Source organism: Neopsephotus bourkii, unplaced genomic scaffold (assembly GCF_033783945.1).
Source record: "Neopsephotus bourkii isolate Nb327-2 ecotype Australia unplaced genomic scaffold, CSIRO-AGI_Nbou_v1 NB_1346, whole genome shotgun sequence".
In the NCBI taxonomy this organism is placed as follows: domain Eukaryota; kingdom Metazoa; phylum Chordata; class Aves; order Psittaciformes; family Psittacidae; genus Neopsephotus; species Neopsephotus bourkii.
Window position 1 is genome coordinate 1,340,016 of NW_026901826.1, and position 13,237 is coordinate 1,353,252.

The 13,237-nt window shown below is 42.9% G+C and overlaps 1 protein-coding gene across 5 annotated transcripts in view; it reads right to left on the bottom strand.

Annotated features, from left to right (window-relative positions):
* The window catches only part of TBL1X (transducin beta like 1 X-linked), a 195,061-nt gene extending 182,759 nt beyond the window's left edge, over positions 1-12,302 (bottom strand). For all 5 annotated transcript variants that reach the window (XM_061366487.1, XM_061366484.1, XM_061366486.1 and 2 more), the window contains exon 1: positions 11,971-12,302. The gene's annotated coding sequence lies outside the window, so the exon portion shown is untranslated. The remainder of the gene's footprint in view (positions 1-11,970) is intronic.
* Between the last annotated feature and the right edge of the window lie 935 nt (positions 12,303-13,237).

The following is a 13,237-nucleotide window of genomic DNA, read 5'->3' on the forward strand; positions in this document are numbered from 1 at the left end:
AGACTAAAGCCACCTCAAAATAAATGAAAGAAATGCATGTACATACACACAGTACATGGAAATGAGAAAGAGGAACTCGTCATCAGCTCCTTTAGCCAAAGGTTATCATGCTGAAAACAGAAAATCTAGTTAGCAAAAATATTTTGATTATGTGACTTTCCCTTTGGAATAAACTAGCAAGGAGGAAGGAGTCAAACTTATTCTGTCCTTTTATAGGCAATTCTTGAAGAAAGTATAGCAATAATCACAGTTTTCTGTATTTCTAAAAATGTCACTCTAATTTCAAAGTGCTGTAAATCATTAAACACACACACAAAAAGGTAAAATACAGTTTATTACATTTCAATCTAAGAGATTAACACATAACTATTTATTTTTATTGGCAATGTGCCCAAATACCCCAGATCTGCAAGACTGATAGTGAAAAGGAAAATATTTCGGTCCTCAAAGAGAGATCTATGGTTGCCTGGAATGTGTAAACAGCCAGAGCCTGTTTTACTTCCCACCCCCACTCTCACCATACACACCTCCTCTCCTAACCCCTCCTAACGTTAGCAAGGAGTGCTGCTCTCAAGCAGAGGAGAGAACAGATACATAGTAACATCAAATAACAAAGTTCCTGACATTTCACCATACAAAAATTTGGATTTACTAAAATGCAGTGGTTCCATACATAAATGGCTGGAATCTAAAAACAAAACCAGTACTGCATAAACCCCTCACCCCGAAATGAAAAGAGTGGGCTTGCTGTATGACAGACCTGATAAACACAAACTAAGAGAATCCAAATGCTTTTCTCTAGACTATTCTTTGTGCAAATGAAGATCAGCCAGATCTGCGTTCTATCAGAGAACACTGATCACACACGTACAAAAGCGGAGGGATGTTTTCGTAAAAATCTATACAATGTAACAAAACCGATGCCAAAATTTAATGTTGGTATAAATTACCTTCTGTGAAAACAAAGACTATTACTTGCATAATGATATATACACCCACAAAGCGCTAAGTCATAAAAACAGATATCATCACATCCTCAAGAAGTTTAGAATATAATTAGATCAGTGGGGTTTAATCTATTTAAATTTGTGGACCTATAAAGATACCTTGTACAGAGAATTTGAACAGAATTACAATGGACTTCCTTCCTTCCCCCTCCCAAGATCTCTCAAAAACTAGTCCATGTGTTCCCTAGCAGCTTGCAGGCCACAGTTTGAAACTACAGAATTAAAGAACTGCTGTTATTTACCTAGTAGCTTTAGTCTTCAAAAACAAACTAAACAAGAATGTACAAGAAAAAAAAAACAACAGCAATTAGAAAATGAGAACATCTGAGCAAACGGCTGTGTATGATGGGAAGCTCAGAGAAATGGGCAGAATAAAAGAGGAAAACTTGAAAAAAAAATAGGAGAGTCAAACCCTGAAAGGCAGTTTCATAACACTGTTTACAAACAATAGGTCACACAGCTCTCCTACTTCTCCTTTCTTTTAATCTTACTGGTTTTATGAATGCATTTGGCTAACATTCAAAAGAACACGTCCATAAACTGAGGCAAAATGCTGGCTCAAAGAAGACACAACCAAACGGTCTGTCAGTAGAATACTTGCAAAAAGTTGCAATCAATAATAAATTTAACCTAACCAAATACAAGCAAAAATTAAAAGACTGAGGCAATTGGCAAATACATAAATGATGTTTCAGGCCACAGGGCATACTTTCTCACATGCGTTAGCACGTTAAATAGGTTGGCAAGATATTCACTCCACTTGAGACACCAGAGAAATAACCATACATATTTCCAAAGACAAAAATAACAATTAAGACAACACTAACAGCATAAATAATTATATATTTATGCAAAACAACTATTTGTAGAATGTTTGAGTCATTAAATGAGAAATGTTTGAGTCAAAAAATTTATTTTTTAAGGTTAGAAAAGCAAACAATGTCCCTTCTGTGTAATTTTTCTTATCCACTGTTGACAAACACAGAGCAACCACCCCAAAGGAAAAAAAAAGAAAAAAGTAAATGTGTAAAAAACACACATCACCAATATACAAACATATTCATTCTACGCTGTGTTTTTTTTATGGTGGGTTGGTTTTTTTTGGCATTAAGGAGCAAAAACCTTCCTATTTCTTTCTATAGCCAGCATCTAATATGAAGGATGAAGCACTGTGATACACAATGTCACACTTCTGCCTTCCAACTGAGCCTCCCTGGTGTCAGCCAAGCTAGCCACAGGACTCTCATCTCCAGGGGCTTTGCCCAGCTGAGGTAGGCACAGTTCTGTGTACAAAGCAGTGAGAGCCAGACTGCCGAGACTCATCTCAGAAGGGATTAGAGAAAGCACAGCTCTGGCTTCCAGCCAACATGAAACTCACAGGGTATATCTATCGCTGTGTGGGAAGGCTGGCACGTGGTCTCAATGAAGTGTATTGGTACTCGTCACCCTTACACAAAATGCAAGGATCAGGTGCTAGACTTGACATGTTGGGCTTCTTACATGGTAGGTCACAGCTGGCAACATAATTTTGAGACTATACATAATCTAGACTGGCTATGATGAGAGCGTGCTACCACTGCTTGCCAGCTGCTTTGGATCCGGCTGCTACTGGCTATTTAGCCCTTTTGATGTGGCTGGCCTGAAAAACTAAGGGGCAGTTGACTGAAAAAAAAGTCATAGCTTCCAAGCATCCATCTAAGCTGGTCTCTTTTCAATGTATGCGTTTGCAACCTCAAATTGCTACCTCTTATACTGGAAAATACTAAGCCTAAGTCAATTTCAACATACACAGTGTAGCTCCTGCACATTTTAAAGAAACTGAGCTCTAAATCTCAACTTCATGTTTATCAGCTACACAAACTTCAAAGAACCTTGTGAGGATTCAGATAAGAATGGCATTCCAAATAGACTGTGTAAGTTATGCCATACAAAAAAGACTACTTATGTGGGCTTCAGGAAAGGAAAGGGACACCACAATCTCTGTTTCATTACAAGAACATTGACTGTTATGATAAAAGCTAAAATCCCATGTCATGCGCTACTATAAAAAAAGGCTCAGAAACATTTACTTAATCAGTCAAGAATCTGTGGTGCCATCATACAAGGCCTGATCCTAGAAGTCTTCTGCACACGCCAAGCATGTTTTCCCAGTATCAGGCCATAGCTGTAACGGGATTTGTTGAATGTTCAGAACATAAACGCATCATCAATTCTGTCCTTGCTGGTGCTGCCCATTTTATCATGTTACTGACAAAGAACAGCTACAAAACACAGAAAATATCTGTTAAAATGAAATCTCTTAAACTCCACTGGAAACTTCAATAGGTTTTCTGGGACTAAAGGTGGGGAGGAAAGAAGAGTTTAAACATTTTAAAAGCAACTACAAAAAGCTTGGTAAACCCCAACAGAGGCTTCTTCAGAGCCAATCTAATACCCTATACCAAACTGATAGCCAAGCAATTAATGTACAGATTAACAGAAGATTAACAAACTAAAACAATAATTATTTCTAACTCCAAACTTTATTTCTTAATTTGCTTTTGATACTTTGCTATCCTAATTTATAATTTTATAGAAAATGGAATTAGACTTGAATAAACAGAATTTTACATTCATGCTTTTTAATGAACTAGCAACAAAATAAATTGAGAATGTGCTTCTGCCTTTTAAATTCTTCAAAACTAGTCATTAATAAAATCTTCATAGTAGTTCTGTAGGATGGTATGCAGATAAATCATTTACATTTCACTATAAGCAGAACGTAAATGATTTATCTGGCTGTGGAAAGGAGTGCCCTATCAATTGCCTTGTAAACATGCTAAGGAACAGATTTTTTTTTTCTTTTAATAGATATATATTAAAAAATTCAAAGGAAAACTGTTTTACTTCAAAATAATCTTATGGCAATATAAATATAGGAACAAACAACTACAAAAGTATTGACTGTAATTATCTGAACACTTTTTTAAATACGTACAGGATACAGGTCACTATATTTTTGGTAAGAGGTATTTAAATCTCTTTCACACTGGACTCCATATACACAAACATCTGCTATGCACAACAGACCTTATTTACAAAGCCACCATTCACCGAGTATGATCAAATTGACAATGTATAATTGCATTTAACATGTTGCCATTAGAGAACACAGAACCCTTCCATGTTTCAAGTGTATTTTTAAAGCAAAATATATGCTGCTGATAATGTAAAAGACACAATGAAGAATTTGTTGGCCTAAAGAAAAAGTTAAAATACAACATTCAATCCAGCAGTGAGTACATATGCATACAAACATTAAAAAAATTAGAAAAGAAAGAGACACAAAATGCCATTGTTGTAAACACGAAACACCACTAACATATTAGGAAATACCCACATACCACATACACTACCATCATGATACTGAAGAAATGCACAGGAATCAGTGTTTTGAAGGCATGTCATTTTAGCCAAGACAAAAATATAAGTTCAGAAAATTCCTAAAAAAATTTCATTGGCTACTTGATGGTCTGCAGGATAAAACTTCTGAGATAACTTACTCCCACTCTTCTTCCTCCTCCTTGTAAACTGCCCATCAGGAACAGCTGATTTCTGTTTTTTCCCTAACCTCTGCCCAGCATTACCAGACTAAGTAGTAAAAACACGATGGTGATCCCCTAAAAGTTGATTTCATTCATCAGCAGAAAAAGCAACCATTATGGTAATGCGTTAGTAAATTTGTGCTGTGTGTAATAAATAGGTTCTTTCCTTCCACTCTAATATCATATTTAGGGGCATCCTTTCAACTTACGTTTTTTTCCAAGCACATAAAATCCTGAGAGAAAGAAGCTGGATGAATTTTTACGATACACTGTCATGCACTAGTTTTAAACAAATTGGCTCATTTAAATTAACTGGTTACGTAAGATACTTATGGAGACAAGCAAAAGTATCAGAGCCAAGTGTTTGGGGTTTTTAAATATCAAACCAGACTGATACAAATACAACTTATTAACAATGCTAATTTATAAGACCATCAACACAAAAAGCAGTAAATAGTGAAAATGGAAATGAAGAAACCTTGAGTAACTTTCACAGAATGATACAAAATCTGCCTTGTGAACACCATAAAATGCTATTAAAGATACACATGCTCCTGTTCTTTACTTTCATTTTTGAGAACTTTAATAGGAAGCAAGAACTGTTCCTCAGAATAATCCTCAAACCTGCCTTTTACCTGTGCCTTCCAGATTACATTACTTTAAAGTCAGTAAATTAAAAAGTAAACTATATTAACTACATAGAACTACAAGAGCTCTTACATTAAAAGGACAAACCTCAATCAAAAAAGTAAAAAAACCTAGCAAAGTTAAGCTACAATGAAAGACAGCTGAACACATACAACTGGAAGCATTAACAATAACTCGTGAAAAAAAAAATCAGAAAAGTTTTGATATGTTTCAATCAATTCTGTAACCAAATTTATTCCTAGAAGTCTAACTCATGCGTGCATGTAAATGGGCATGAGAAGAGTTAAGTTTGTTCTGTGACTGTAAAAAGCACCAGATAGGTATCGTTGGAAACTAATCCCCCACAATACAAACAGGCACTGTGCTTGGGTTCTATCTTACCCTGTCAGCAAATATCTACCCTTTCTGTGGAGAATGGTAGGGAAGAGGTAATATTGCCTCATTCTGTTGAGAACAGCGTTGAGATTTTACCTCTAAGAGCAACTAAAAAACCAAACAGAATAATATAAAAAAGGAAAAACAAACAAACAAAAAAAAAAACAGAAAAGATATTAAAAAATTGAAGATATCACAACTCTGAAGTTTGAATGCATCCCTGAGCTACAAATGGTACCCCAGCTGTCACCTCCTGCTCAGTCAGATGCATAGTATCCACTCCTGACTGCCTCGTTTCAGCAAGCACATAATTAAAGGGTGCTGCACCTCACCTTCTCCCAAAACCTGACATCCGGCCTGGCCCAGTCCTACATCCATTTCACTGGCTCTGCACGACCTCAGGTGTTGCTGACTAGAACTTGAAGCCTGAACATATCCCAGTTCAGGGTTTCAGAGCCTATCCACTGCAAAGCTACTCATCAGACGACCTTAAGGCTGTCTATGTATATATACATACATGCACATGTACACAGATAGGGCAATTTGTATAGCTCATTTTAAACAATTAGTATTTGTGAAATTAATTGCTGGTTAACAATCCCACCTGAGACTATGTGCTAACAAAAGTCTTAATACTAATGGGTCTCTGGATACACACATACCCTCTGCCAGCAGCAACTAGACTAAACCTACTGGCATAGACAACGAGCAACTCCTAGCTGCTAAATGGCACTCAAGTAATCATATGGTTGTAGCAATTCCAACATAAATTACCAACATACATGGACTTCAGGGAAAAATAAAAAAAATCCGTATTTTTACTTTACCGTGTGAAAATCTCATGTATATATTAACTGTATGCTGTGAAGGTCAATTCTTTTGGAAGAACATTCTTACGATGATTTTGCTGTAGGCTACAGAGTTGTGTTGAAATCAGCACAAACTCATCAGTGGATATTTCTAAGCACAAAACACAATAACAGCTGTATACATGCTAATCCTAACAGTGCAACACCTTCCTTTCAGCGGTGCTACTGTAACATAATTATTCTGTTCAAAAATATAAATCATAAATAGTTGGCTTCTCTCTTGAACTACAGAGAATATTCTGCAGAGTTTTCATTTAATGGTAGAGGATTAATGAAGAGCTGATAGCGCTAAACAGCATAATATAGCGGAAGAAAAAGTTGCATATCCAGTGCAGCTTGCTGCCTTCAAAAAGGAGCACAACAAACGTATTATTCTGCAGAATGACAAACTGAATCTACCCACCAAAAAATATCCCCTTTGTTTTCTTGAACATAATGTCAAAGGATATTTTCTAAGTATTTTTAATGCCTAAGCAAAAAACATTGCTTCTTTATCTCTAACTTACTGGAGTTATGGGAGAGTTGTGTTTCAACAGGATAAAATAAAATCACATTTGATGTTACCACATCTTTCCACCTTACGAAATTATGGCTTTATGTAACAAAGCACATTCTAAACCCACTATATAGTAGTAAGAGGTTAAACTGTAACTAAGAATTAGGAGCTTAAATGAAATTTAGGTCAGTAAATGCAATCATGTTTTGAATGGCAGAGTGATGTATAGAGCAACCGTTACATATTAATGGAGAACACTGCTTTTTAAAAAGCCTTGTTTCACCCTCCAATGGCAAAGTCAATAAAACTCAGCACTTAATTAGACAGAAGTATTTTGATGAGTATATATATACACGGTTATTACACATTATTAGTGCTACTCGTCAGTTCATAAACAGGCCACAAGTCGTGTCACCTAAGCATCAAGAAGCAGTGTTTTGTCCACGTGTTTAACACACTGAGTAACTTCTCACAGCAAATGAGTAAGATCCAACACCCAAGCCAGACGGCATTTAGGCAATGTGCTTAGCTAAAATCTCAAAATAACTGCTTCTTCTTACTACAGTACTATTGTCATGATTCCATACTGCATGGGTACTACAAGATTCTTGGCATAAAATCATGTTGTAACTTCATATAAAATTATGTATCTTTACATGCACTCTAATTTAAACAGGACAAGCAGACATGCATTGATTGTCTATGCTACAAACAGAGAAGGTTGAGAAATGGGGTTAAACACTGTGACGCCCTTTTTATTGCGTAAAGTCAACAAGATTATAAGAAAAATTATAAAAATGGAAGCCAAATCATTAGATATGCCTAACCGAAGCCTCTTTTCCTCCTGAAGGCATACTAGTAACATAGAATAAAGAAAGGGACTGGTGGCTGGGATCTAGACAGAGGATTACAGAGGCAATACACAGATTGCATGCACACCCATACACTCAACAAATGAGGAAATTCAGTATCGGCTGCTGGGGTCGAATATTTTTAAGGCATCAATACCACTAAAACTAAATGCAAATAAGCACAAGAAGAGTGATGCAGGATGCCCATGCTCCTTCACCTTTGAAAAGTAATGTACCCACAGTTTATCTTGCTTTTAGTTAAGCTAGCAGAAGAAATTTTGAGTTTCCATAGAATTACTAAACATTAGTAACTGTAATTTATATATCTCCATCTAGGATACGATCTCTACACAAAAGGAAAATGGGTAAGAAATTATGACCTTTTCTTACAAGACTGAGCAACCTTCTTTGATTTCCCCCTAGCTTTTACACAGCCCTAACTTCGGAGAACTTCTTGTGTTTGTAAAACAAAACACTGTTAGTCATTCTTAAAGAAATTCCATTATGTTAATGACCAGACTGTCACAAAAAGCAGCCTTTAAAGTATTCTCTTGTCTACCAAAGAAAACCTAAAGCCCATTTTTCACCTTTGGATGTTTGTTTCAGTACCATTAAAATGACAGATTTTGTACTGACAGCAAGGCTGCTATTCCACGTAGAGCTGTAGTTCCAATGTTTTTGTTTAATTTCAACCAACTTGTCCAAGTAGGCCATTTGATAGAAACCTATAAATGGCACCCAGGGGGTCTGGGTTCTTGCTGTAAAGAGGTCAACTATTTCCTCCTAACTAAAAATAGGCAAGATGAGGGAGGGGAAGAGGGAATGGAGTTTAATTTAGCAGCTGAGAAAGAGTTTACAAAATTACTTCCATCTTAACTCATACTGAAGATTATGGAAAAAATAAAAATAAAAAATAGAATCTGCCCTCAAGAGTTACAAAACCTTGATTGTTTTGTAGGCAGGCTTGTACACATAATCTGAAATAATGATAAGAATTAAAAGAGGAGTAGTAGAGAGGACCCAGCATACACATCGCACATCATGAAGGCAAAGGGATGCCAGCACCCTCTTTACACAGAGCAGCAATTTACCGGCAGCAGCCCTGCCAGGTGTTAACAACTCTCATCTCTCCTACCAGCTGAGGTCACACTGTTGTCCAGCAGACAAGGCACTACTATCAGCTGCTGTTCCCCTGAGTCAGTTTTTTCCACCATTTACTCTCCTGGCTTTTTGTCTCCCTCACTTACCTGCATTACCACCTTACCAGGGCAAGAACCGTTGTCCACAACATCCCCCAAATATCCCTGATTTGCAAAGGGGCCCCTTGGCACTACTAAAATATAAACAACAGCAGTTCAACACCAACTACACCATGAATTCTAACACTGGACTCCAACAGTAGCCAACAGAAAACAGCCAGAGCTAAAGGCACCAAGACACACACCCACACTCTATCAACAGCAATTACCAGGCTGAAGCCCTGGGATGGGTTTTCCAGCCTCATCTCCACAATGAGCCAAATTCAGCATAGCGCTAAATCCTAAGCATATCGCACTGCTGACTTAGCTACCATGAAACAATGACCCATCTGCGATGAAGGACATTTTCAGCTCCTTCCAAGCTCAGGGACATAGGCCTTTAACGACTGCTACTGCCGGAAGTCTCCGTTCAGGAAGCTCTTCCAGGAGGCATAGCGCAATTAGTTCGGCACACCAAGTGGAGAACACATCTACTTCTGACCCTGTCCTCATGGAAATGGGAAAACCCATCTGCAAACCAATGACAGGACTAAAACTGGGCAAACTGGCAAAGCCGAAGCCTGACAATTCCGGCGCAGACACATCCCCCTTCCCCATGAAGGATTTAATGTATTTTTGCTCCTCCAATACGCTTACTGTGGAGAATACCTGCCACCTGCTGAAAAGAACAACTCACCACACAACTCGGCGCAGCAGCATGGCAGAGGACATTGGAGTTATCTTACTTCATTGGGCAGGGAAGGGCAGGGGATGTATTCTGATGAAAACTTATCTGCAAAGGGTTTTGTTTGGTCTTGTGAGACTTGGACAGTCATGCGGTTGCCAGTGTTTACATGAATCTGTATTTTTTAACCCTTTTTGCTTCTCAAATGCATTTCTTCATCTCTTGAGGAGGAAATTTACCTTGGCTGTTGCTTAGCTCACTGAAGGTGCTAAACTGAGAGGACTACAGCAGTTCTGCTCATATGTCCACCGTGCAGCCCAAGAAAGGTGTAACATATTTTTAACCAACTACAAAAAACAAACCAACAGTGAAACACACCAGGACAATCCCATTCTCTTGCCAACATCTGCTACTACAGAATGAATATATTTACTTCAAAACCTGCCCAGTGAGCTTGTATGTGACAGTACGCTAACCATGGGACAGGAAGAGGCCCAAATTCAGCATGTGCAGTCACATGGTAAGCAATATTATGTTAAATCTTGTATGTGCCACTCCAACAGTCTCAGTTAAAGGATCACAAATAAATGGGCTAAGGAAGAAAGATGTGACAACATATTTGTCACAAGTAAAGACCTTGTATTTATTACCTACAATCAGATCTCCCTCTGGCACAATATATTTATTTTTATGCTATTAGCTTAAAATACCAGTCTTGAAATTTTAATTTTACACTCCATTTTATTCAAATCATCGCTTGAGGAGCACCCTTTTCAACAGAGTAGTTTAGTTTTCTGCAACATTATGCTGCAATATTTTCCTTTTCCGTGAAACTCAATGAGCTCCACCAGACAGACCACTTCCCCTCCCCCACCAACACACACACATCTACACTTTAAGTCTTGTGCGTCAAGAAAGGAAAAACGCTGTACAAATCCTTGTGGAGAAGAGCAACAGACATGTTAAGACAACATAAAGGAAAGCCTTTATTCAGCCTACACACCGAGTTTGAGAAATTAATATGCAAGCCTAACTTCTAGGGTGTGGCTTTGTGTTTTTTCCCCTTTTTGTGCTGTGCAGGATGTCTCCTCGAGCACCCAACAACATATAATTAAATAGGTCAAGGGTCATTCGCTTTACATCACACCACACCAGTGCTGAGCCGCGCACCGCACCGAAATATCGGACCAACCGCCGAGATTAAACCAGCACCACAAAATGGGGAACAGGCTCTGCCGGATGACAGCAGCAGCGAGAAAGGTGTCCACCAGCTTCCCGCCCGGCGGGTGACTGCACCCACCGCCTTTCCCCCTCCCCTGCGGAGACCGCACCGACGCTGGCCACTCCGGCCTGGAGCGAGCAAACGGCCGTGCAACGGGTGTGCAACAGGTCTGCAGCCTATAGCGTCCAGTCCCCGTGTGTCCCCCCCCCCGCCCCGGGGCTCCCCCGGCCGCACCGCCGCCCCTCCGGTAGCCAGCAGCGCCGGTACCCGGGTGGGCAGCAGCACACTGCACCGGGGGAGGTGGGGGTGCTGGCAGGAGGCGGGGGCCAAGGGGGGTGTAACTTGTTTACCTACTTGGAAGTAAACTTCGATGTACGGAGCGACCGGCCCCTCCGCCCGCTGCTGATTCAAGCCCTGGCGATGAATGGAATCCCCTCCCCCACCCGTGCTCTGCAAACTCCACACTTGAGCGTGAATACCTCGCATTTCCCACCCCCACCAGTTCTCCTTTTTGTGTGTGTGTGTGTGTGTGTTAAGAAAAAATACATTTTAAATCCTATCTCAGAAGTAGGGAACCGCTCCAGCAACTGCCCCCCCCCCACGGGGGGTGGGGGACTCGGTGTGCTCGGGGGCAGATGAAAGCACACCAGCCGCCGAGACGACAGCCCCACACACATCGCCTCAGCCCAAGGCTCCCCACCCCCCCCAGAAAAATAAACCAACAACCAACACACCCCAAAACGCTCAGGTCCAAAAAACTTCCTCGTAACAGCTAAGCGACCCCCCTCCCGTCCCACCCCATCCCCCCCCAGGCCAGGGCGGGCTGCGGCGGGGGGGACGGGGCAGCGGGACCCGGCCCCGGGCTGGGCTCAGCTCGGGGGACTGCCGGGGAAGGACGTTTGTCACCTCGGCGTGAGTGAGAGAAGGGGGGAAAAAAAGGGAGAAGGGGGGGAAAAAAGGGTCCCCGGGATGAATAATCCGCCTCGGAAACTCACCTCGCTCAGCGGGCGTTAAAGGCACAGCTCCCGCGGGCGGCGGGGGAAAGCCTCAACTTCTGCGGGCGGCGCTGGCAGAGACTTTCCCCTCACTTGCCGCGCATGGTGCAACTCCTCTTCCCCCGGGGTCCCGGCCAGCCTGCGAGGAGACTGTAAATCCCCCCTCGCCGCCGCCGCCGCCGCACACGCCTCCTCCTCCCCCTCCGCGCGCACAGGCGGCACAAGGAAGTCCCGGAGAGTGGGAAGGGGAAAACGGAAAGTTTTGGGGCGGAATGGCGGGTCGGGAGGTGCTGCCGCTCCGCGCGGCTTTACAGCCGGCGGGCGGCCGAGCGGTTGGCTGGATGGGACCGTGCGGGTGCGCGGCGGCGGCGGGAGCGGCGCTGAGGGGAGCCGGCCGCGACCGAGGCCCGCCGCCGCCACCACCACCACCAAACACTGCCGCCGCCGCCGGGAGAGGGAGGGAGGAAGGGAGGCAGACACAAGGGGGCGAGCAGGGCCGGGGTGCGGGGCAAACCTGCCGCGCCCTCCCCAACCTGTGTCCCGCACGGGGGTGCCCCACGCCGCCAACGCCCCTCGTGTACGTGGGTATGGAGGGGGTGTTGCAGCGCGCAGGTGACGGGCGTCGCTCGCTTTCACGCGTTACAGCCGGTGGTGTCGTGCGTTAACGTGTCCCCCAACCACCCCTAACCCCACGAGAAACCACGAGCCCACCCAGCAACGCGAGCGGGGGCCGCCTCCGCCCTCCCCCTCCCCCCTGTTAACCTTGCGTGAGCCCAGCAGCGGAGCCACCTCGAGCGGCCGGGGACACGCTCTGCCCACCAGCGCACGTACGCTCCCCCCTGCGCCCCCCCCTCCCCCCCATGGTTGGTGCCATCGTTACTATCATCGTTATTATTATTGTTGCTATCGTCACTACCAACTTCCAGGCTGGGGGGGGAGGGGGCGCGGGGGCGCATAGCCCGAGCCCTCGGTGGTGAAGCAAGCCCAGCACATTGCTATTAGCTCCACTGGCGTTCCGCCTCGCACACCGACGAGGGCAGCCTGCGCTGACCCACGCTCCGCTCCACCGGAGCCCGGCGCCGAGGCACACCGGGGCGGCCCTACGGGGGGCTCTGCTCCATCACCGCTCCCCCCCATCACCGGGGTGCAAGGGGGCGGTGGGCGCGGCCTCCACGGCGATGAATCAGCAAAAACAGACATTGTTGCTTATGGCCGGAAAGGCAGCACCACTGGGGCAGAAACGCTGCTGCTGTTGGGTCTCCATCCT